Source organism: Scyliorhinus torazame, chromosome 24 (assembly GCF_047496885.1).
Source record: "Scyliorhinus torazame isolate Kashiwa2021f chromosome 24, sScyTor2.1, whole genome shotgun sequence".
In the NCBI taxonomy this organism is placed as follows: Eukaryota; Metazoa; Chordata; class Chondrichthyes; order Carcharhiniformes; family Scyliorhinidae; genus Scyliorhinus; species Scyliorhinus torazame.
This window is the reverse complement of record NC_092730.1, coordinates 49,031,456-49,057,435: the sequence shown is the minus strand read 5'-3', so window position 1 is coordinate 49,057,435 and position 25,980 is coordinate 49,031,456. Positions and strand designations below refer to the sequence as shown.

Below are 25,980 nucleotides of genomic sequence, written 5' to 3'. Positions count from 1 at the left end.
ACCTCTCCGGGTACATTGATCAACCTGTTACTGAGTTCTTCAAACATTGCCTCCATATATAGAACGAATACACAAACAATGAAGCGAGAGAATGTATTAAATCAGAGATTGGATATTCTTGTAACCAATATGGCTGTAATGGGAATCCTTCATTTTCCGATAAATCGGGATGAACTGATCGCTCAGTCAAAAATCAGATATCTGGGGATTTAAATGTGATTACTACAATGATAATATTTAACCATGTTAATGTTATTTTGCTCCAATTGAAACGTGTCACGAATACATCGTTACCTTGTTGCACAACTTGCTTTCAGCCAGGAGATGGCAGCAGTGCGCAATAGTTTGGATCTCCTGTTTGTGCCCACAGATCTGGATAGGAATGGAGCTGCTGCTTCCCGGGGAGCTGCCAAGCAAGAGGCACAGATATTGACCAACTGCACCCGCTCCAAATAGATTCCCCAAATTACTGAACAAAACAAAAACAAGCACAAATCATATTTTAAGAAACTATGACAGTGACTCTGAAAACAACACACCAACACCTCTGAAAGAATCGATTTGCTGTAACTAATTAAAGATAAACCGTTTCAATATCAGCCGTAATTCCTTACCAGTTCTCAGACAGGCACCGACTGGTTAGAAGTTTGCTTCACTTTTCAAGGTCCGGCTCAATAAAATCAATCACAGGCCCATGATCTGCTTTCCTCCTGTTCTCAGACACATCCACTTTCTACAAGGGCGCTGTACAAAGCTGGTTTTCAGAGTAAGAGCCAGACTGCAGTCACCTCGTTCTCTCTCGATCCCTTTATCCCAGAGCCACCTCACAACCAGGGGTGGAACTTCTCACAGAGCCAAGAATGGAATAGTTTGTCGATTCTTCCACTGATTCAGGACCGTCCATCACCAGGACGTATTCGTCCAAAAGAGTTGGGATGAAATAGGGCTGAGTTTCACTGTGTATCCAATCAGTCCCCGGAGAAGCACAAAAACAGTGAGTGAGGGAGAGAGAAAGAAACAAAGAAACAGATAGAGAGATAAAATATGTTCCATTTCTACCACGATCTTTTTACCCAGAAAACCGGTCACCTGAATGAAACCAAACCACGTTTCCATTCGCTGCCGTTGCTGCTTCTCCTTCCAAACGTTGCAGGAAACGTTATTATATATTGATTGTTGTTTTGAGTGCGAGCTTCTTTATATTTCGTTCAGTTTCCCCAAAAAACATTAAATATCTGACTGAGCTCGATATAGGTTCATTTACAAACATTCCGATTCATTCTCGAGTCAGTGGCTTGCGCGGGGAGTTCAGTAAACACTTCGAATCGCAGTCGGTGCGAGCAGGACTAGAACCTGCGCGGGGAAACGCCATTGGATTTCAAGCCCGACGCCTTAACCACTCGGCCATCGCAGCTGTGCCCAGGGTGTCATTCATTAGTAATTTGTTCGATAGAATACATTCTAAAACCAGCCTGGAATCACTCCAGGAAGTTATTGCATTCAAACGATCAACGGGGCCCCGGTGTTTATGTGAGGAGGGGTTGAATCTTCGTGGAAAATGACCATTGGATTTGGAGAGAGGCCTTGAGAGACTCGAAAACCTCAGCTCCCTAAACGCACAATTCCACCGATTAAATAGATTGTGGAACAACATCAGTTACATGGGAAATATATTAGAAATTCAAATGGAACAGGACCACACTTTACAGTCTGGAGGAAAATTTAAATGATGAAATCTAGAAATTACAGCACAGAAGGAGACCTGTGCAGGCCGAACGGTCGCCTGATGACCTGATGACGCAACTAAAATGGTCACGTGTCGGGATTCCGGCAGTTCCCCGGATCGCAGTCAGAGCACAAGCCAGGAGGACCTGCTCAATTATTAAGTCAGTTATTTTTTATTACATGTCATTGGTCGCCAGTCATTGAGAGACGAGCATTTCTCCATGGTGTCAGGAGTGGGAAGTATGGCAGAAGGACTTAACCGCATCAGCTCTCTTCAAGAAGACGCTTAATAAATTGTGCACCAGCAGCCCGGCTAGCTCAGTCGGTAGAGTATGGGACTCTTAATCCCAGGGTCGTGGGTTCGAGCCCCACGTTGGGCGCTTCCGTGTTATTATCTGAAAATATTGATGCTGAATGAACTTTCTTCGTAACAGGAACGCAAGGTTATGACTGGGAATCCAGAGGTCTAAACGAACATTTCGTGACAAAATTTAATGAATATGGAATTAAAATGTCGTCTCAGTAACGATTCTGCTTCCGATGGATCTTATTTCCACAACTGGGACCACATTACACAACAAGTAATGATTTGGCACAAACACAGTAAAGATCTGTCACCGGCAGTGTCACGGTTACAGAGAGCTCAGTTGCACAGCAAGATATAATTTTACAAACTGTGTGCAGCAGAAAACAACATTTTCCTAAAAAAAGTTTCTCCATCTCGGCACCTTTTCTGTGTGTCATTGTGTGTGTCCTGATAGTCTCTTTCTGATTTTTTGTGTCTCTTTCTCTGTCTGTTACAGCAGTGCTGCTGTTGTGTATTAATCTCACTTTTCCCAAACGGTAATTGTGATTGATAGATACAGACAGATTTCCACACTGATATTCAGTACCAATGTCTAATAGAGACTGAATCCCACCCTCACATACAGTCCCAGACATTGACTCATAATGAAGGAATTCTGCTCTCACAACCTGTCCCAGAGACTGAGGTGCAGAGTGTTCCCTCCACTCGCGAACACTACCTGTGATTTACAGATACAGAACAAATCTCAGTCAGGTGAGTAGCAGAGTTTGATGGGTACGACATGTATTCCACAATCACCTTCTCTGCGCCAGATAATCAGATGCAGACGACATGCGGTGTCTGTGTTGGTTTAACAAGGGTTTTACCCAAGAACAGGAACACATTTACACAATATCAGGGTATAAGACGTAGGAGCAGAAGCAGGCCATTCAGCCCATCGAATATGCTCCGCATTTCAATGAGATCATGCTTGATCTGATATATGACGTGTTATGACCTCATACGGTGGCACGTTATCACAGTGGTTACCTCACAGAGCCAGCGATCCGGGTTCAATTCCAGCCTTTGGTCACTGACTGTGTGGAGTTTGCACTTTCTCTCCGTGTCTGTGTGGGTTTCCTCCGGATGCTCCGATTTCCTCGCACAGTCCAAATATGTGCGGGTTAGGTGGGCTGTCCATGCTAAATTGACCCTTAGTGTTCAGAAAGTTGGGTGGTGTTACAGGGATGTGGTGGGGACACAGAGGCTCTTTCAGAATATCGTTGCAGAGTCCATTGGCAGAATGGCCTCCTTTTACATTTTAATGATCTCATGATAATACTCATGTCCACTTTCCCGGCTTTTTATCTCTAGATGTCATGATGAACCTTTAAAACCAGCAATCCCACCAAGCCTCAGGTAGCGGTAACTCCTCAATGGTCGTTAATGTCCCGGCTGTCAGTCATTTGGCCAGTCTAGAGTGAAGTCACATCCTGGAAATGTCATACATTGATCCAGTTCTAAAATAAATTAAGTCACTCTAGTCCCTGATGACCATAGGCCCTTTGAGGGTAAGATCTGACTGGTGGTGATTTAACCTGAGGATCACCATACCGCAGGCGAGGAGCAATAATAATAATACTAATAATCTCTTATTGTCACAAGTAGGCTTCAATCGAGGTTCTGTGAAAAGCCCCGAGTCGCCACCTCCCGGCCCCGGTTCGGGGAGGCTGGAACGGGAATTGTAAGATGGCGGGGTTTTCATGTTTCAGGTCTAGTATAACCGTGTGATCTGAATCTAATTAATTTAGTTTTCCTTCTGCTAATCTTGTCTCACAGTGAGGCCAACCTCACTGATTGGATAGACGAGTGATCGTTCGAGTGATCGTGTGTCACCAGAGACTGGATATTCTTGTAACCAATATGGCTGTAATGGGAATCTTTCATTTTCCGATAGATCGGGATGAGCTGGGTCGCTCAGTCAGAAATCAGATATCTGGGGATTTAAATGTGATTACTACAATGATAATATTTAACCATGTTAATGTTATTTTGCTCCAACTGAAACGTATCACGAATACATCATCAACTTGTTGCACAACTTGCTTTCAACCAGGAGATGGCAGCAGTGCTCCATAGTTTGGGCCTCCTGTTTGTGCCCACAGATCTCGATAGGAATGGAGCTGCTGCTTCGCGGGGAGCTGCCAAGCACGGGGCACAGATATTGACCAACTGCACCCGCTCCAAATAGATTCCCCAAATTACTGAACAAAACAAAAACAAGCACAAATCATATTTTAAGAAACTATGACAGTGACTCTGAAAACAATACACCAACACCTCTGAAAGAATCGATTTGCTGAAACTAATTAAAGATGAACCGTTTCAATATCAGCCGTAATTCCTTACCAGTTCTCAGACAGGCACCGACTAGTTAGAAGTTTGCTTCACTTTTCAAGGTCCGGCTCAATAAAATCAATCACAGGCCCATGATCTGCTTTCCTCCTGTTCTCAGACACATCCACTTTCTACAAGGGCGCACTAACTGGTTTTCAGAGTAAGAGTCAGACTGCAGTCACCTCATTCTCTCTCGATGCCTTTATCTCAGAACCACCTCACAACCAGGAATGGAACTTCTCACAAGGACAAGAATGGAATAGTTTGTCGATTCTTCCAATGATTCAGGACCGTCCATCACCAGGACGTATTCGTCCAAAAGAGTTGGGGTGAGATGGGGCTGAGTTTCACTGTGTATCCAATCAGTCCCCGGAGAAGCACACAAAAAGGAGTAAGGAGAGAAAAAGAAACAAAGAAACAGATAGAGAGACAAAGGAAAGAAAACAAGAAAATATTTTTCAAATATGTTCCATTTCTGGCACGGTCTTTTTACACAGAAAGCCGTTCACCTGAATGAAAGCAAACCACGTTTCCATTCGCTGCCGTTCCTGCTTCTCCTTCCAAACGTTGCAGGAAACGTTATTATTTATTGATTCGTAGAATTTACAGTGCAGAAGGAGGCCATTCGGCCCATCGAGTCTGCACCGGCTCTTGGAAAGAGCACCCTACCCAAAGTCAACACCGCCACCCTATCCCAATAACCCAGTAACCCCACCCAACACTAAGGGCAAATTTGGACACGAAGGGCAATTTATCATGGCCAATCCACCTAACCTGCACATCTTTGGACTGTGGGAGGAAACCGGAGCACCCGGAGGAAACCCACGCACACACGGGGAGGATGTGCAGACTCCGCACAGACAGTGACCCAAGCTGGAATCGAACCTGGGACCCTGGAGCTGTGAAACAATTGTGCTATCCACAAGGCTACCGTCCTGCCCCTTAACACCCCTTTGTTGATTTCAGTGCGAGTTTCTTTATATTTCGCTCAGTTTCCCCCAAAAAATGTTAAATATCTGACTGAACTCGATATAGGTTCAAACCGTTCATTTACAAACATTCCGATTCAGCAGCTTGTGCGGGGAGTCGAACAAACGTTTCGAAACTCAATCGCTGTGAGCAGGATTCGAACCTGCGCGGGGTAACCCCACTAGATTTCAAGTCCAACGCCTTAAGCACTCGGCCATCGCAGCGGTGTTCACTATGTCATTCATTAGTAACTTGGTCGAGAGAATATATTCTAAAACCAGCCTGGAATCACTCCGGGAAGTTATTGCATTCAAGCTTGTGTGTGTGTGTTTCCAGGGAGCTGCAAGTTTGAAAAGAGCTTGGGAGTGTCTGTGTTTGACGGGAACTGGATCTCTGACATAAAATACCATCTCTGGATCATTTGGGTGATTTAAATTCATAATTGTAAACCCGTTAACCTGATGTGATTCTGTTCAAAGGCATTAAGTCGCTTGGAAGTTTGAAGGAACATTTTAAGTATTTAGTTACTGTTGCAATATTTTCTGAGTTATCTTTTAAGTAAGGGGTGTTAAGAGATCGAATGTTTATTTAAGATGTTAAGTTGAGTTCATGGAATAAACGGTGTTTTGTGTTTAAAAACCCACGTGTCCATAATTGTAATCCCACACCTAGGGAAAAAGCCATGTGCTAGGAAAAGCAACAAATCCATTAAAGGGAGAGATTGGTTGAACTCCATGATACATTTTGGGGTTCGGAAAACGCCTCGCCCATAACAATTGGGGGCCCGTCCGCGATAATAGTCTATCTATTGGATTGGCTTTTGTGAACTTAAACACAGTGAACGATTGTTGCTTTTCCGGTGTGGTATTTTAGTTTAAGTGGGGAGAGTGTTGCGAACAATGTCTCTTTCAGAGGCTCAGAAGTTTTTGGGGGTGGAGAATGTCACACGTAGTACTTTACGGACAGAAACGAAAAGCAGACTGTTGGATTTTGCAAGAACATTGCAGTTAACATTACCTGACAAATGCGAAAAGATGAGATAATTATGGCGGTGGTTAAGCATTAAAAGTTGCCTGAGATAGAGTTTGGCTCATTGCAAATGACAAAAATTCAGTTGCAAATTAAACAAATGGAACATGAGAAAGAATTAAAGCGGCTTGAATACGAGAGTGAGAGAGTCGAAAGAGAAAGAGAGAGAGAGGAAAATGAAAAGGAGAGAGAAGAAAGGAGAAAAGCAAGAATAGCCCTAGCGGAATAAAACGAAAAAGAAAGGGAGATGCAGATCAGTGAAAAAGATGAAGAGAGGGAGTTTGAACTTCAGAAAATGGCCTTGAAACATGACAATCAATTAAAATTGGCAGATGTAAAGGGAAACGTACAGTTGGGTGATAGCGATGAGGATAGTGAGAAAGAGCGTCATAGTCGAAGGCTTGGTGGGAATCTATTTAAATATGTCCAAGGGTTGACGAGAAGGAAGTGGAAGCCTTTTTCATTTCATTTGAGAAGGTAATTAAACAAATGAAATGGCCGCAGGACATGTGCGTGTTACTGATTCAAACAAAGCTGGTCGGTAGAGTTAGTGAAGTGTTTGCATCACTTCCGGAGGAGGTTTCTGCAACGTATGAGGAGGTGAAGAAACCCACCTTGAGTGAATATGAGCTAGTGCCTGAATCCCACTCGTATTATTTGCAATTAGGGATGCACCTAATGAGTCTACCAAATTTAGTCCTTTTGAACTAATTTTTGGTCATGAGGTAAGAGGACAACTTAAATTGCAAAACGAAAAATTGGTGGGTGAGAAATCGGAAATTACACTATTGGATTACGTGTCAAATTTTAGGGAACGATTAAATAGAGCAGGTGAATTGGCTAGACAACATTTGAAAGTTGCACAAAATGCGATGAAACGGGTAGTAGACAAGAAACCAAAGTTCGTAGTTTTGCCAGTGGGGATAAAGTTTTAGTGTTGTTACCAGTGGTAGGGGAGCCTTTAAAAGCTAGGTTTTGTGGACCGTATCAGATTGAAAGGAAATTAAGTGAGGTGAATTATGTGGTAAAAACACGAAATAGGAGGAAGACTCAGCGAGTGTGTCATGTGAATATGCTTAAAAGGTACTTTGAAAGGGAAGGAGAGACAAAGGAGATTTTAATGATTCTAACTCAAAGTGATGAACCAAATTCAGATGACTGTGAATTTGACATACCTCAAATTAAATTGGAAAATGAGGATGTTCTTAAAAATTGGGATGAATTGTGAAGTTACCTGCCAGAGGAAAAACGAACTGACCTGAAAGAGCTATTGATATCACATGGGCACGTTTGTAGGGATAAATTGGGAAGTACGAAAATGGCTATACATGATGTAGATGTGGGAAATGCTGTCCCTATCAAACAACATCCATATAGACTTAATCCTTTAAAATTGGCACAGGTTAACAGAGAGATTGAGGGTATGCTGAAGAATGGCATAATTGAAGTGGATTGCAGCCAATGGAGCTCACCCATAGTGATGGTACCTAAACCAGACGGTACCCAATGGTTGCGTGTGGTCTACAGAAAGGTGAATGCAGTTACAAGAATGGACTCTTATCCTATCCCACCATTGAGGGATTGCATTGAGAAAGTGGTACAATCTGCTTTTACTTCCAACTTCCAGACATGGAAAGAACATTTAAAGCATCGTATGGAGTTCTTCGATCGACTTCAGGAGGCAGGTTTGGTGATAAACCTAGCCGAAAGTGAATTTGGAGATTTCCTCGATTGGTCCCAGGAATGAGCGGGTTTTCTATTGAGGAAAGGAGAGGTGAAGAGTGACAGTTGTTTTGATTGAAGAACATCAGATTTTGAATGGTCTTGACAAGGTGGACTTGGAAAGGATGTCTCTGCTTGTGGGTAAGAGCAGAACTACTGGGCAGTTAAAAACAAGGATGTCGCCCTTTTCGGACGTAGATGGGGAAATTTCTCCCTCTCAGCGAGTTGTGCGACTCTGGAACTCTGCCTCTGAATGCGGCGGAAGCGGGACATTGATTATTTTTAAGGCGGAGATTGAAAGATTCTTGTTCAGCAAATAAATCAAAGGTTTATCGGGGTTACATACAACCATTACATTCAGCCAACTACCTGGATGCACAAGCGGTCGTTAGTTTTACTTGATATATGAGGAAAAATTCAGAGTCCTACACCATGGTGAAACGGTCTTGAAATGTCGTGTTCGTTTCATCACATGTTCTGCACTGATATATTCTCTGGAGCTCAAACCTGCCCCCGATTGAAGTCAATGACACCATATCCATCGTCTTGATTAAAAAAACAGGGCTCGTCCGGGATTTGAACGCGGGAGTTCTCGCATTTCATCGCAAATGGATGTTTTGTCAGCGGGAATCAATACCGCTCGACCAACGATCCAACCGACAACCAGGACTCAATCAAACCAGCTTCTCATTATCTCCCGAAGCTTATTGTATCAGCTCAATGCGCTTCTTTATTCCTGTTCAATTTGGTTTCGTTGTTCAAATAAAATGAAAAGAAACAATTTTTGTCCCTTGCTTTTCGTACTGGGATCATTGGGTAAATTGGGGTATTTTTGTTTTGTTGGCCTCCTCTGCGAACAGAATAAAACAGGACCTGAGGAAGGAGCAGTGCTCCGAAAGCTAGTGTTTGAAACACACCTGTTGGACTTTAACCTAGTGTTGTCAGACTTCGTACTGTGCACATCAGAGACTGAGAGGTAAAGATTCATTCACCACCCAAATGCCTATATGCCCCTCCCCCAACGGACACGCAAGCGCAATGCCACTGAAAGTTTTGTAATGATTCTGATATGCAGACGTGTTAACGGAAACTGACAAACAACATAATGATTTTATCCACTCAATAACAATATCAGAGATTGATCATTACAGATTTCCTTCGACTTTCACACAGATTTTCAGAGAATGAAGGATACTGAATGAATGACAGACTCTCATACAGTCCCAGAGACTCTCGCAAAGCGATTTAACTGAATCCCAAAGACAGAGTGTTACAGAAGATATGCAACAATCCGATGAATTACCGGAATATTACAAATATGGAATGAATCTGACTCTGTCATACAGTGTCAGAGACTGAAATATACATGAATTATATTTCAAAATTGATCGCGTTTAGCAGGGTGGTAGTGTCAAAGAACCCGATGGAGCGAATCCTCAATGTGAAGATGGTGCCTTGTCTCCACAAGGACTGTGCAATGGTCACTCTGAACATATAGAGTATGGGACACGGAGCTCCACAGACTGAATCCTACTTTCCACACAACACCACTGACTGGATTGGATTGGATTGGATTTGTTTATTGTCATGTGTACCGAGGTACAGTGAAAAGTATTTTTCAGCGAGCAGCTCAACATATCATTAAATACATGGGAAGAAAAGGGAAGAAAAGAAAATACATAATAGGGCAACACAACATATACAATGTAACTACATAAGCACTGGCATCGGATGAAGCATACAGGGTGTAGTGTTAATGAGGTCAGTCCATAAGAGGGTCATTTAGGAGTCTAGTGACAGTGGGGAAGAAGCTGTTTTTGAGTCTGTTCGTGCGTGTTCTCAGACTTCTGTACCTGCTGCTGGATGGAAGAAGCTGGGTGGGAGGGATCTTTGATTATGCTGCCCGTTTTCCCCAGGCAGCGGGTTGTGTAGATGCAGTCAATGGATGGGAGGCAGGTTCGTGTGATGGACTGGGCAGTGCTCACGACTCTCTGAAGTTTCTTGCGGTCCTGGGCCAAGCAGTTGCCATACCAGGCTGTGATGCAGCCCGATAGCATGCTTTCTAAGGTGCATCTGTAAAAGTTGGTGAGGTTAATGTGGACATGCCGAATTTCCTTAGTTTCCTGAGGAAGTATAGGCGCTGTTGTGCTTTCTTGCTGGTAGCGTCGACGTGGCTGCACCAGGACAGATTTTTGGAGATGTGCACCCCTTGGAAATTGAAACTGCTAACCATCTCCACCTCGACCCCGTTGATGCTGACAGGGGTGTGTACAGTGCTTTGCTTCCTGAAGTCAATGGCCAGCTCTTTAGTTTTGCTGGCATTGAGGGAGAGATTGTTGTCGCTACACCACTCCACTAGGTTCTCTGTCTCCCACCTGTATTCTGACTCGGCGTTATTCGAGATCCGGCCCACTATGGTCGTATCATCAGCAAACTTGTAGATGGAGTTGGAACCAAGTATTGCCACGCATTCGTGTGTGAACAGGGTGCAGAGTAGTGGGGCTAAGTACGCAGCCTTGCGGGGCGGCGGTGTTGAGCACTATTGTGGAGGAGGTGTTGTTGTTCATTCTTACTGATTGTGTTGTGTTGATCAGAAAATCGAGGATCCAGTTGCAGAGTGGGGAGTCAAGTCCTAGGTTTTGGAGCTTTGATATGAGCTTGGCTGGGACTATGGTGTTGAAGGCGGAGCTGTAGTCAATAAATAGGAGTCTGATTTAGGGGTCTTTGTTTTCGAGATGCTATAGGGATGAGTGTCGGGCCAGGAAATGGCGTCTGATGTGGACCGGTTGCAGCGGTATGCGAATTGCAGTGGATCAAGGCGTTCTGGGAGTATGGAGGTGTTGCGCTTAATGATGAATGATAGTGAATTCCAAGACTTCCGTCGTTCCAGTGAGAACAAACCGAGTTTATTCAACCGCTCCTCATAGCTAATGCCCTCCATAACAGGTAGCATCCTGGTAAAATCTCTTCTGCACCCTCTCTAAACCCTCCACATCCTTCTGGTAGTGTGGCGACCAGAGTTGAACACTATTCTCCAAGTGTGGCCCAACTAAGGTTCTATACAGCTGCAACATGACTTGCCAATTCTTGTCCTCAATGCCCCGGCCAATGAAGGCAAGCATGCCGTATGCCGTCTTGATTACCTTCTCCACCTATGTTGCCCCTTTCAGTGACCTGTGGATCTGTAGACATAGATCTCTCTGACTTTCAATACTCTTGAGGGTTCTACCATTCACTGTGTATTCCCTACCTGCATTAGACCTCCCAAAATGCATTACCTCGCATTTGTCCAGATTAAACTCCATTTGCCATCTCTCCGCCCAAGCCTCTAAAAGATCTAAATCCTGCTGTATCCTCTGACAGATCTCATCGCTATCCGCAATTCCACGAACCTTTTGTGTCATCTGCAATCTTACTTATCAGACCTGTTACATTTTCCTCCAAATCATTTGTATACACTACGAACAGCAAAGCTGCCAGCACTGATCACTGCGGAACGCCACTAGTCCCAGCTCTCCAATTAGAAAAGCACCCTTCCATTGCTACTCTCTGCCTTCGATGACCTAGCCAGTTCTGTATCCATCTTGCCAGCTCACCACTGATCCCGTGTGACTTCACCTTTTGTACCAACCTACCATGAGGGACCTTTGACAAGGCCTTACTGAAGTCCATATAGACAACATCCACTGCTCTACCTGCATCAATCATCTTTGTGACCTCTTCGAAAAACTCGATCAAGTTAGTGAGACACAAAACCATCCTGCCTCTCACTAATACGTCCATTTGCTTCCAAATGGGAGTAGATTCTGTCTCGAAGGATTCTCTCCAGTAATTTCCCTACAACTGACAAAAGGCTCATTCCTGGCACCAATCGAGGAAACCTTCTCTGAACCGTTTCCAACGTATTTACATCTTTCCCTAAATAAGGAAACCAAAACTGCACAGAATTAGCGAAATGTGTAGCTCCTGGAATAAAAGGGACAGCAGCAATATGGATATAAATGTGGTTGAATAATCAGAAACAGAATGTAATGGTCAATCGAGACTTTTCGGACTGGAAGAAGGTTTGAGTGTTTCACATGGGTTCCTACTGGAATATTTGCTTTCCCTGATGTATAACAATGTGCTAGATCATGGTGTACAGGGAACAGTTTCAAAGTTTAGGGATGGTACAAACTTGGAAATTTTGAAAACTGAGACGCGGACAGTCGAGTACTTCAAACGACGAAAGATGATTTTCAATCTGGAGACGTGTGAGATGATGCATTTTGGTAGGGAAGTGTAGAATCACAGATTTTACAGTGCAGAAGGTGGCCATTCGGACCATAGAATCTGCACCGGCTCTTCAAAGAGAACCCCCATGAAGCCAACACCTCCACCCTATCCCCGCATCCCAGCTACCCCATCTAACCTAAGGGCAATTTAGCATGGCCAATCCACCTAACCTGCACATCTTTGGAGCGTGGGAGGAAACCGGAGCACCCGGCCGAAACCGACAGAGAACCCGAAGCGGGTATCGAACCTGAGACCCGGCGCTGTGAAGCCATAGTGCTAACCACTATGCTACCGTGCTGCCCCTCAACTATTTATGGGATGTAGGAGCAGACAGAGCTGGGTGTATATGTGGATAGATCATTGAAGGTGGACAGGTGGAGAGAGCAGGTAATAAAGCAGATCTTATTCTGGGCTTATTTACGAATGGAAAAGAGAACAAGAGGAAGGAGGTTATGCTGAATCTGTACAAGGCACCAGTTAGACATCAGATGGAATATTTTGTACAGCTCTGGGAGCCACAATATTGGAAGGCTGTGGACGTATTGGGCAGCGTGCAGAAGAGGTTTACAGGATTGATTCCATTTAGGAGGCTAGATTGGAGATGTTGGGAACGTTCTCCTTGGAGAGGATAAGGCTGAGAGGAGATATGATGGAGATGTTCAAAATCATGAGGGGGCTAGGCGGAGTAACTAGAGAGAAACTGTTCCCCCGAGAAAAAAGAGCAAGAATGAGAGGGCACAGATTTCCGTTGATTTGCAAAGGAAGCAGCTGTGATGTTTGAAAAAGAAGCACTTTTGCACAACGAGTGTTTCGGGTCTGGAATGCACTGAGGATTGAATCTTCTTGCACCATTCTCTATACCGATATTCCTAATCCTCTGTCTGATAATCGATTTAATTCACGACACCAGTTTTGGGCAGGAGTTTGGCACCATGAAAACATGCGGTTTCAGAAGCTCCAAAACAGACGCCAGCTTCATCTGGGGCACTGCTGGCAGATTTTGTCTTTCCAGAACCGGCCGCCCAGCCGTGAAAACAAGTCCATCAGAAGATCTCATTACACTGTAAGACGGAGGAGCAGAAGTAGGCCATTCGGCCCATCGTGTCTGCTCCACCATTCAAAGAGGTTATGTCTGTTCTGATATAATCCTCAAACCCAGTTTCCCGCCTTATCCCCATAATCCTTGCTTTCCTTTACTGATTAAAAATCTGTCTCAAGGGCAGCACGGTGGTTCAGTAGGTTATGCAGGTGCCTCACGGCACCGAAGGCCCATGTTCGATACCGGCTCTGGGTCACTATCTGCGTCGAGATTGCACATTCTCCCTGTGTTTGGGTGCGCTCCCACACCAAAAGATGTGCAGAGTCGGTGGATTGGTTGCAAAATTGCCCCTTAGTTGGAAACAATGTTTGGGTACTCTAAATTTTTAAAAAATCTGTCTGTGGCAGCCTTCAACAAATTAACTGACCCACCCTCTACATTCGGTTCATACAAACATTGCTACAGATGCTCTATACTCCGAGAGAAGAAACTACTCATCATTTCTGGTTGAAATGGGCGGCCACCTCCTCTGAGATTATTCCTTCTGGTCCTAGACTCTCCCACATGGTGAACCAGCTTCTCAGCATTTATCCTGTCAAGCCCCGCCCCCCCCCCCCCCCCCCCCCCCGGTGGATATACATGGATGTGGGCTAAATGCGGGCAAGTGGGACTAGCTTCGTGATACAAATTGGGCGGCATGGTCAAGCTGGGCCGAAGGGCCTGTTTCCATGCTGAAACATCTATGACTGTAACCATCTTCCTGAGGACATTATAATTCCCTCCACAGAATTGTATTGAACCGATTGATCCATAATATTTTATTCAAATCTTCATCGAAATCAATCAGATATTGTGGATTCATTCGGGGGTAAACGAAAGACTAAGATGAGAGAGAGGAGGGAAAACTGCATTGTCAGCAAAAGTTCCACCGGATTTCTGTATACAAAGGCCACGGCAGGACTCGAACCTGCAATCGCCTGATATCATTAATTGAATTACCGAAGTCAGACGTCTTATCCATTAGGCCACGCGGCCACCGGCTGTAACATTTGAGCTGATGTTTAGCCCACGTGAAAAAATACTGCGATTATTTATATTTCATTTCTGTTTTTTGTGATCCGCTGTTTCCCAGATCCCAGAAAATACAAGGGAAAGCTCCAGCTGCCGGACATGGTCATTTTCAAAGTGGAAAAGCCCTTCACTCTGTGAGCTGTGAAGATTCATGGAGGCTCGGGGACTCTCAGGCTGGCCAGGGCTCTTTATCCGGCTCCATTCACAGGAAAAGTGACTTCAGTTTCCGCAATAACATCCGCTCTCTCTGAAACCCCCAAACTGAAATTCAGAGTCACCGTGAAGGTGAAGACTGCGGACTGCGGTTCCCGCTCCTGCTGTTTAATACAGATCACTATAACTGTGTACATTGAGCAGAAAGAAATTGTTGTTGTTTGTAAACATTTCTTACTGAACTCACTGTCATTCTGCATTAAGAGGACGACTTTGAATCTCCTGCTATTTGACAAACTTGAGGATGAAGTGAAAAAGCTGCGGCTTTTAGCTGTTGTTTGACTGCTTGTGGGTGAATAGTGGAACACTGTCCATATTGAAACCATATTAAAAATGATCAGAAAGTTACTTATTTCACTCCCCTCCCTAATTGCGCGTAAATTCTGAGTTAGAAACTGTTTTTCTTTCTCGGTTTGAAACTCACGAAGTCGCGGAAAAGTTCACTTCCAAATTACAACTGCGATGGCCGGGAATCGAACCCGGGTCAATTGCTTGGAAGGCAGCTATGCTCACCACTATACCACCATCGCTCACTGGCAAAATCTCAGTCATGTTAGTACTTCACATTAGTTTATGAAGTGTTCCTTGAAAAAATCCTGCTCTTCGTAGCTTATTTCCCTCCAATTTAAAATGCTCCTGAATGAATGTATGCGTGTCGCACTGCTCCCGTTCAGCCACCAGATGGCACCAGTCCACCATAAATGTATTTCACCAATTTAATTCTGATGTTCTGTGTGTCATCACATAGGACACTTACTCTGGGCTGAGACCTTACCTTGTCCTTGTGTCCGGATGCTGCCGCTTTCAACATGTTTAAGTTATCACAGAGCCCCTCCAGTGCAAGAGGAGGCTCATCGAGTCGGCTCCGACCCTTGGCCCAATCCCCACTTCACCGGTTGATCACATCAGTGTGTCAGCGTGGCCGGAAGAGAAAATGCTGGAAAATCTCAGTAGGTCCGGCAGCATCTGTAGGGAGGGGAAAGACCTAACGTTTCGAGTCTAATGACCCTTTGTCAAAGCCGAGTCATTGGACTCGAAACGTTAGCTCTTTTCTCTCCCTACAGATGCTGCTCGACTTGCTGAGATTTTCCAGAATTTTCTCTTTCGTTTCAGATTCCAGCATCCGCAGGAATTTGCTGTTACCCATGTTTTTCCCAGTGTGGCCGAGTGATCAGGTCGCAGACTTTTCTGAAGGCGTGGGTTCGAATCCCACTCCTGACATTGACTTTTCCTCCGCGACGTTCCATCCAAACCCGCGGGATCTCTCACCTGGAAACACAAGGGGAGCAGATACAGAGAAACAGCGGCCACCTGCAAGTTCCACTCCGAGACACACACCATCCTGGGAAATATATCACCCTTTCTGTGGCTGGCTCACAATCCCGGAACTCCCTCCCTAACAGCACCATGTGTACATACACCACATGGACCTGCAGCGGTTCAAGAATCACGTCACCGCCAAATTCTCAAGTGAAATTAATTTTGGACAATAATTGTTGACGGATTCAGCGACACCCACGTCCCGTCAAATAACTTTTAAAATATTTTGGAAACCGAGTCCCCTGAACCCAGCTCAGAAGGTTCACTAATCACAAAGCAAATTACTTCAAATGTTGATCATCATAAATAATAAACACAGGAAATGCTGGAAATGCTCAGAATTAAACAGCATCTGTGGGGAGAAAACTAGAAGCAGCGTTCCAGCTCTGTGATTGGATCATTTCCTTCTCTCTCAATGTGAAATCCTGGACTCAGCTGATAAACAGCAAGATGCCAATCACCAGTCATCAGTATCAGAAACAATGAACCTTTAGGATAGCGAGGCCGAGCGGTCTGAGGAGATGGGTTTAGGTTTCAGTCTCTTCGAGGATGCGGGTGGAAATCCAACCGCTGCCAACATTTGTAGGAAAAGCGGCTAAGGTGGGAAATGGAAATAAAAGTGAACAATGTTGCAAAACTCTTGCTCTTATCCCAAAAGATCTTTCCGTTACTGACAGTGTTGTGTCCTGTGTAAGTCGAGCTGAACTGATTTGGTGCCGCTTGTTCTCACCTTGGAGCCCGTCAGTCTCCGTATTCCAGGGACCATTTATGACATCTTGAAAAACACCCTCCCCTGCTCTCCCCATTCACCAGACTGAAGGGACAATCCCCTCCGCGACCGCTGCTCCACCGCCAATATCCTTCTCTTTCTATCTGCACCTTTCTTTGCAAGTGCAGGAGATGCAACTCCTGACTTTTTACCTCCTCCCTCCTCATTATCCAAGTGCCCAAAACACTCCTTCCAAGTGAACCAGTGAGACACTTGTGCTTTTCAGTTTAAGCTCCTGTATCTGCTGCCACAATTTGGTCTCATCTACTTGAACAGGCCAAATAACAGTCTGTGTGACCGCTTTGAGAAATCTCTGTCAATCCACAATCCTGACTTCGAGCTTCCTGCCACTTGTCATTTCAATTCTCCACCTCTCCCACTCTGACCTTTCTGTCGTTGGTCATCCGTGTTCCAATAGAGATTAACGGAAACTCGAGTAAAACCACCTCAACATTTAAGTAGCCACCCACAGAATTCCGTCCTCAACATCGAGCTCAGTAATTTTAGATGATACAATCTCTCTCCATTTTGTTTGGTGTGTTTCTTGCCCGTCCGTTTGTTTGTCTTTTGCTTCTAATTGCATTCATTCATTTTGCACTTGGACAGCGGAGAGACAGCTGGAGATTTTTCTTGAATGAATTGTAGAGCTCAAGGCTCAGACAGCTGAAGACACGGCCGCCATTGATGGAACAATGAAAAGTGCAAATGACAAGAGGACAAGGAAAGAGAAAGGTCTGGGAATGGAACCGGGACTCCAGTGAGAAATCTCCCCCTGAACCGCTAATGTTCACACGGCCGCTCATTCCACGTGTCCAGTCGGAAACCTGTCTGAAGGACCATGCAGTCTGACAGAGCGCCTGTGATAATCCTCCACTGTCTGATCTAAAGCTGCAACATGAGCTGTTCATTCCAGCTGTGATAAACTTGTTAGTGTGAGCATTCAGTGTCGATTCACATCATCCTTGTTTGGAGCTGCCTGTGAGGAACAAACTGCCCGCTGATATATCTGCACGGTTTGCCATCTGTCTGAGGAGGGAACAGACTGACTCTGGTCAGCAGCTTTCAAAGATTTTATTTTTGTCCAGAATGGGTTTTCTTCTGTGACGTTGCTCAGATGGGAAAGGGGAGAGTGACTGGAGTCGCCTTTCAGAAGGAATCTCGGGACGGTAGTTTCACTTATCTGGGAACATTAATAAATGTTACTGATTTATTCAAACCGAAAATCCAAAGCGGGTGGGATTCGAACCCACAACCTTTGAATGTCTCATCACGACAGCGACTAGAAGTCCAGCGCGCTATCCGTTGCGCCACAGAGCCACATCTGCAGCGCTTTCACATCCCCATATGAGGATTTCTGTAGTTGTCCAACAGGCAGTTCAAAAGTTCAGTAATTCGCACAGTGACGACATCTCAAAACTACTTCATTGCCTGGGAATGTTTTGGGCCGCACTGTGGCAGTGAAAAGCGCTACAGAAATTATAGTAGAACTCCGGAAGGACGCAGCCAGGTTGGTGCAATGGGAGGACCTGTAGCAGACAAGGAATGAAGTGATTTATTTTTGGAGGAAGAACAGAAGTAGACAATATAAAATAAAGTGTCTATTTACAAAAAAGAGTGCAGGTTCAGCGGGAAATGGATGGACATGTGTACAAATCATTGAAGGTGACAGGGCAGTCTGTAAGAGTCGTTTATAAATCAAACAGTGTCATGACTTTATTAATAGCGGCACAGAGTACAAGATGACAGATGGGTCATCTCTCCCTCTTCAACTCCTGACTGCAGAGGCTTTTCTTGTGAAACCGTTTATTGGAAAACCTCTTTACCTGGAGGGAGGCGGGAGTTTGAAACTCGCTGCCTGAATGGCTGGTGGAGCAGAGCCCCTCATAATATCTAAGAAGTGTTTAGATGGGCACTTGCGATCCCAGGGTCCACGAGGCTATGTGCCAAGTGCTGGGAAATGGGATGAGATTGGTTCGGTGGTTGTTTTTGACCGGCACAGATGCGATTGGCTGAAGGGCCATTTCACTGCTGTCTGATTTATGAATGAAATGCAACATGTGTTTGCAGCTGTCTCTGTTTATATCCTGTTGTATTCACAGGAACAAACAAACTGGGCTGGCCGTTGAGCACCTCGAGACTGTTCTGCCCTACATTTCGATTGAGTAAGGGCTCCGTGTATTTTAACTCCAGCTCCCTGACAGGATTTCAGAAACCCTCCACAAATGGCAGTCTTATTGAACAATACAGGTCCCAGAGATGGATAATCAGCGATAATCACAGCCAGAGAGACCTGTAATAACCCTCAGAGCTGGAAAGACAACTCATTGTCCTTTGGCCCAACAGCAAAATACTGCGGATGCTGCAAACCCGAGACAAAAACAGAAAATGCTGCAAATATTCAGCTGATCCGGCGGCTTCTGTGGAGAGAGGAACAGGTCGTTCCAATGAAAGGTCAGGATCTGAAATGGTAACTAGTTCTCTTGTCAGAGATACCACGGATCCGTAAAATATTTCAAGCATTTCGTTTTGTTCAGCTAAACATCCTCACACTCTGTAGCTCAGATCAATACCAGCAGAGTGTTATTGCGTTTGACCTGATCTGTGTGATTGAACACTTCCTCCATAGAGTCACAGAGTCATAGATGTTTACAGCATGGAAACAGGCCCTCCGGCCCAGCTTGTCCATGTTGCCCAGTTTCTATCACCAAGTTAGTCCCACTTGCCCACATTTGATCTATATCCCTCTATATCCACCCTGCCCAGGTAAATATCTCACTGTGTTTTAAAGGAAAACATTGTACCGACTCCACACAGCCTCTGGCAGCCCATTTCGGATGCTCACCACCCTCTGTGTGAAAACAAATCCTCTCTGGTCTCTTTGCCATCTCTCCCCTCTCACCTTAAACCTATGCCTTTTAGGCTCCTCTACCTTTGGGTAAATATATTGACTGTCTGCCTGATCTATGCTCCTCATTGTTTTATAGACCTCTATCAGTTCACCTCGAAGTCTCCGACGCTTCAGCGAAAAAAGTCCAAACCTATCCAGTCTCTCCTTATAACCCAGAGGACCAAGTTCTGGTAGCATCCTCGTAAATCTCTTCGGCACTCTTTCTAGTTTACCAATATACTTTCCATAAGAGGGTGACTAGAACTGAACATAGTATTTCATGTGTGCTCTTCCCAATGTCTTGTGCAACTTCAATAAGACGTCCCGACTCCTGTATTCAATATCCTGACCAATAAAAGCGAGCATGCTGAATGGCTTCTTCACCGCCCTGTCCACCTGCGACTCTACCTACAAGGAGCTCCGAACTTGTACCCCTAGATCTCTTTGTCTGTAATTCTCCCCAAGAACATAACAGCGCAAAATCAGTCTTTGTTCCAGAATTGCAGGTTTAAATTGTCCTTCACTTTCCACTGGATAATTTACAGACATTTTAACAGAAGGACTGAATGCAGTCCAATGGTTAAAACTTTCGACTAGAAATCAGCTGGATATTTCCCTTTGACCTCAGCCCTGCTCCCAGAGAACCTGTTCAGTATTTAAAATAATGTCTTCTTTTGAATCATTTATTTCCACCGAATGTTGACGGTGAAATTCCTCACACTTCTCTCCATTGTTATCTACTCTGCAGATATTGACTACACCGTCTAATGGAGACACGCTCACAGGGCTGTGAGAGAGGCTTTCTTTCAGGTTTTAGGCCTCTTTCGGTGATTAAACAATAACCGGATATCTGCAGAGGAACTCGGAATACCAAACCTCTCTTCCCAGGATGAACTTAATCAGTGGACAAAATGTTAGTTGAATACAGAATAAAAGGTTTGAGGATTTGGGGTGAGATTCCTGGAGGTTTGGGAAGAGAGCGATGTTGTGGAGCATTGTGATAATAGCAGGATACGAGTTTGGGATATTATCCAGTCTGTGTGGGGGGCGGGGGGAAGGAAATTGTCTTGCCTGCCCACCCAAGCTGAATGTTGGGGTTTAGGAGGTGATCAGATTCCGTGCGGAGGGTGAAATCCTTTCACTGAATTTCACGTTTACAGCTCAGGTGCTCGAGAAATCGTTCCTATATTCCCAGGAGGCAGTGGTCTCATTCTTAAAGCAAAAAACTTCAATCCAGGACCGGTTTGCCAATAAGAACAAGCTGGAGGATTGGGATGTTAGAACCTGTTCAGCACTGATTCACTTTATTCATTGTTGTGTCCTGGAATAAACAAGCGGATTGTAGCTGCCCATTAAAAACACAAATAGAATTCGGACGTTTCTGGCCAGTAACTTCACAATGTCCACTATTACATCACTCAGCATCCTCAGCTGCATCACATCTGGTCCACATGACATGTGATCATTACCTACAGCCAGTCTTTCTCTTACCTCTACTTTAACAAAAGTTTTATACAAAACAAAACATTTACGAATGGTCGATGAGGAAAGTGAGCACTTTTATTGAAGGGAGTTTAAAGAAACCTTTGTGATAAAGAAGTGTGATAAGGGAAATTAAAGTTACAATAAGTGGAATGAAGGCGCGGGTTGTTCATGGACTGACTGCAGAATTTGATGATTATTTATTCAATACAGATTTCAGGCCAATTGTATTTGATGTCATTAAGGAGATTAACATTGAAGGAAGCATGTCATTGTCTATAATGTGTCATTACCTCCTTTGGTCAAAATTGCTGTGATAGATGGGATTCAAAGAATTGGAGTCATATGGCATTTGTGTGGATTGTTAGATCCTAGCCAGGGTTCAAACAAATCCTTTGGAAAACCGCCAAGACCGAGGTGATTGTGCAGTGGAGATTGACTGGAGTGGTATCACTGGTGAAGAGTGTGCTTCCGGAAGATGTATGTCCAATATTGCAAACCAGGCTGCAGATTCAGAACCTTCTTACCAACTTCTCATCGATGAAAAGGATGCACTGGTGAAAATCTTCCATGAATCCTTAAATTCTGGAAAATCGCAGCGTGTTTACTTCAGACAGGCATCATAATGAGCGCAGGCTGGTAGTGCCGGAGAGCCTGTTCCTGTGCTGTACTGTTCTTTTTGGAAAACTGCCAACATAACACCCTTATTCGAAAAGGGAGGGAGACAGAAACAGATAACTAAATGCTAGTTAGCATAATATCTGTCATGTGGAAACTGTTAGAGTCCATTCTAAAGGATATAATAGCAGAACATTTAGCAATATATAACAAAATGAAACCGATTCAGCATGGCTTCAAGAAGGGCACATCATGCATGACAATCTGTTCGAATTATTTGAAGTGGTAATCTTCAGGATAAATAAAGGGGAATCCTGCCTCCAGCTGCCTCCCTACCTCCAGTTCCCTCCATCTGTCCCTCTCACAATATCACCCATTGTGTCACTCACCTCCTTTCCCCCCTCTCACTACTCCTCGCTTTTCCTATCCGCCCTCTATCTCTAATCCATTTCCCTTTCTCTGGAATCTGCCTTGTCTCCAGGCCCCCACTGACCCCGGGCTCGGGGACTCTCAGGCCGGCCAGTGCTCTTTAACCGGCTCCATTCACAGGAAAAGTGACTTCAGTTTGCACAATATCATCCGCTCTCTCGGAAACCCCCAAACTGAAATTCAGTCTCACCGTGAAGGTGAAGACTGCGAGGGCGGCATGGCGGCACAGTGGTTAGCACTGCTGCCTCACTGCGCCGAGGTGCCAGGTTCGATCCCGGCAATGGGTTACTCTCCGTGTGGAGTTTGCACATTCTCCCGTGTTTGCGTGAGTTTCGTCCCCTGAATCCTAAGAGGTGCAAGCTCGGTGGATTGGCCAGGCTAAATTGCCCCTTAATTGGGAAAAATGAATGGGGTACTCTAAATTATTTTAAAACAAGGTGAAGACTGCGGGTCCCGCTCCTGCTGTTTAATACAGATCACTATAACTGGGCACAGTGAGCAGAAAGAAATTCGTGTTGTTTGTGTAAATTTCACTCCAATTTGAAACGCCCCTGAATGAAAGTGTCTGTGTCACACGGCTCCCGTTCAGCCAGGAGATTGCACCAGTCCACAATAAATGTAGTTATGCAATTTATTTCTTATGTTCTGTGTGTAATTACATAGGACACTTACTCTGATCTGAGACCTTACCTTGTCCTTGTGTTCTGATGCTGCCTTTTCCATCCTGTTTCAGTAATAACGTTTTACTGGTAATAATTATGTAACGTACTTAGTGATTAATTTATTCAGCCACTAGGAGTTTTTTAAGCTCATTTTGTAGACGGAACTTTGCGTGGTTCGTATTTCTGGCCCGTGTAACCCACCTATTTACTGTTGCTTCAGACTGAGAACTTAGTTATTAATGTTGAAGATTGTCGTTAATTTAAACTATGTTTCCACTCAAAACAAATTGATGCTGGTTGTTAGATATGAAACACATGGGTGATGAGAACAATTGGTGAATTTTATTTGAGGAGTGTCCACTCCTTTTCTGTCCTGACCTGCGATATCTAATTAAATAATTGACCACTGTGATGGCCAGGAACTGAACCTGGGACATGCTGGGACAGTCACCACTATACCACCACCTGTCCCCGGGCTATGCCACCCGCTGTGTATTTATAGAACGAATACACAAACAATGAAGCGGGGGAATGTATTAAATCAGAGATTGGATATTCTTGTAACCAATATGTCTGTAATGGGAATCTTTTATTTTCCGATAGATCGGGATGAGCTGGGTCGCTCAGTCAGAAATCAGATATCTGGGGATTTAAATGTGATTACTACAATGATAATATTTAACCATGTTCATGTTATTTTGCTCCAATTGAAGCGTGTCACGAATACAACGTTACCTTGTTGCACAACTTGCTTTCAGCCAGGAGATGGCAGCAGTGCGCAATAGTTTCGGTCTCCTGATTGTGTCCACAGATCTCGATAGGAATGGAGCTGCTGCTTCCCGGGGAGCTGCCAAGCAAGAGGCACAGATATTGACCAACTGCACCCGCTCCAAATAGATTTCCCAATTTACTGAACAAAACAAAAACAAGCAGAAATCATATTTAAAGAAACTATGACAGTGACTCTGAAAACAATACACCAACACCTCTGAAAGAATCGATTTGCTGTAACTAATTCAAGATGAACCGTTTCAATATCGGCCGTAATTCCTTAGCAGTTCTCAGACAGGCGCTGAATGGTTAGAAGTTTGCTTCACTTTTCAAGGTCCGGTTCAATAAAATCAATCACAGGCCCATGATCTGCTTTCCTCCTGTTCTCAGACACATCCAGTTTGTACAAGGGCGCACTAACTGGTTTTCAGAGTAAGAGTCAGATTGCAGTCACCTCGTTCTCTCTCGATCCCTTTATCCCAGAGCCACCTCACAACCAGGAATGGAACTTCTCACAGAGCCAAGAATGGAATAGTTTGTCGATTCTTCCACTGATTCAGGACCGTCCATCACCAGGATGTATTCGTCCAAAAGAGTTTGGATGAGATGGGGCTGAGTTTCACTGTATCCAATCAGTCCCCGGAGAAGCACAAAAACAGTGAGTGAGGGAGAGGGAAGGAAATAAAGAAACAGATAGAGAGACAAAATATGTTCCATTTCGACCACGATCTTTTTACACAGTAATACATTCAGCTGAATGAAACCGAACCACGTTTCCATTCGCTGCCGTTGCTGCTTCTCCTTCCAAACGTTGCAGGAAACGTTATTATTTATTGATTGTTGTTTTGAGTGCGAGCTTCTTTGCGCACTGATTCACAGTATAAAAGTGATCCCCTACAGTGCAGACTTTGTTTGCACTGAGTGCTGAATTTGGTGCTTTTTGAGTGCGATAGTGAGAGTTTGGTGACCGAGGGAGTATAAGGCTTCATTTTTATCTAAAGTTTAGTCTTTCTTTTATTTAGTTAATTAACTTAAAAGTTGCTGTTTGGTTTAGAAGAAGGTGAATTTTCAATCAGCTTTAAACAGGCTTCTACTTCTAGGCACTTGCAGCTGGAGCTTGTTAATTAGTTAATTGGATTAGGCCAGTTTTTCAGAGGCTAGATTGACAGTATAAAAGTGATCCCCGACAGTGCAGACTTTGTTTGCACTGAGTGCTGAATTTGGTGCTTTTTGAGTGCGATAGTGAGAGTTTGGTGACCGAGGGAGTTAGGTGAGGAGGGAGTAAGGTGCTCCTTTCATTTTGTTTCCGACATTTCCGCAAAGAGTGCGAAGAGAGCCAGGAGTTTACAGGAAGTGTAGCTGACTGGGAGCAGAGTCGGAGGGCGGAGATCTAGTTAGTCCACACAGCAGCTATATTCTGTAAGGTAAGAGGGGATGGAGGCTAGGCCAGTTACATGCTCCTCCTGTAGGATGTGGGTGGTGAGGGATACCACCGGTGTCCCCACTGACTATACCTGCAGGAAGTGCACCCAACTTCAGCTCCTCAAAGACCGTGTTAGGGAACTGGAGCTGAAGCTGGATGAACTTCGGATCATCCGGGAGGCAGAGGGGGTGATTGAGAAGAGTTACAGGGAGGTAACCACACCCAAGGTACAGGACAAGAATAGCTGGGTTACAGTCAGGGGGAAAAAAACAAACAGGCAGACAGTGCAGGGATCCCTCGTGGCCGTTCCCCTTCAAAACAAGTATACCGTTTTGGATGCTGTTGGGGGGGATGACCTACCGGGGGAAGGCCCTCGCGGCCAGGTCTCTGGCACTGAGTCTGGCTCTGGGGCTCAGAAGGGAAGGGGGGAGAATAGAAAAGCAATAGTTGTAGGAGATTCAATGGTTACGGGAATAGATAGGCGATTCTGTGGTCGCGAGCGAGACTCCTGGAAAATATGTTGCCTCCCGGGTGCCAGGGTCAGGGATGTCTCGGATCGTGTCTTCAGGATCCTTAAGGGGGAGGGGGAGCAGCCAGAAGTCGTGGTACACATTGGTACCAACGACATAGGTAGGAAAAGGGGTGTGGAGGTAATAAACAAGTTTAGGGAGTTAGGCTGGAAGTTGAAAGCCAGGACAGACAGAGTTGTCATCTCTGGTTTGTTGCCGGTGCCACGTGATAGCGAGGCTAGGAATAGGGAGAGAGTGTAGTTGAACACGAGGCTGCAGGAATGGTGTAGGAGGGAGGGCTTCAGGTATTTGGATAATTGGAGCGCATTCTGGGGAAGGTGGGACCTGTACAAGCAGGACGGGTTGCATCTGAACCAGAGGGGC

At 44.8% G+C, this 25,980-nt stretch overlaps 4 non-coding genes across 4 annotated transcripts; 1 reads left to right on the top strand and 3 right to left on the bottom strand.

Annotated features, from left to right (window-relative positions):
* Positions 1–1,332: 1,332 nt before the first annotated feature.
* On the bottom strand, positions 1,333–1,414 carry trnas-uga (transfer RNA serine (anticodon UGA)). Its single transcript has one exon. It is a non-coding gene; the product is annotated as a tRNA-Ser (tRNA).
* Positions 1,415–2,032: 618 nt separating this feature from the next.
* Positions 2,033–2,105, top strand: trnak-cuu (transfer RNA lysine (anticodon CUU)). The gene has a single exon. It is a non-coding gene; the product is annotated as a tRNA-Lys (tRNA).
* Positions 2,106–5,519: 3,414 nt separating this feature from the next.
* trnas-uga (transfer RNA serine (anticodon UGA)) lies at positions 5,520–5,601 on the bottom strand. The gene has a single exon. It is a non-coding gene; the product is annotated as a tRNA-Ser (tRNA).
* A 9,583-nt stretch (positions 5,602–15,184) lies between these two features.
* Positions 15,185–15,256, bottom strand: trnag-ucc (transfer RNA glycine (anticodon UCC)). Its single transcript has one exon. It is a non-coding gene; the product is annotated as a tRNA-Gly (tRNA).
* Between the last annotated feature and the right edge of the window lie 10,724 nt (positions 15,257–25,980).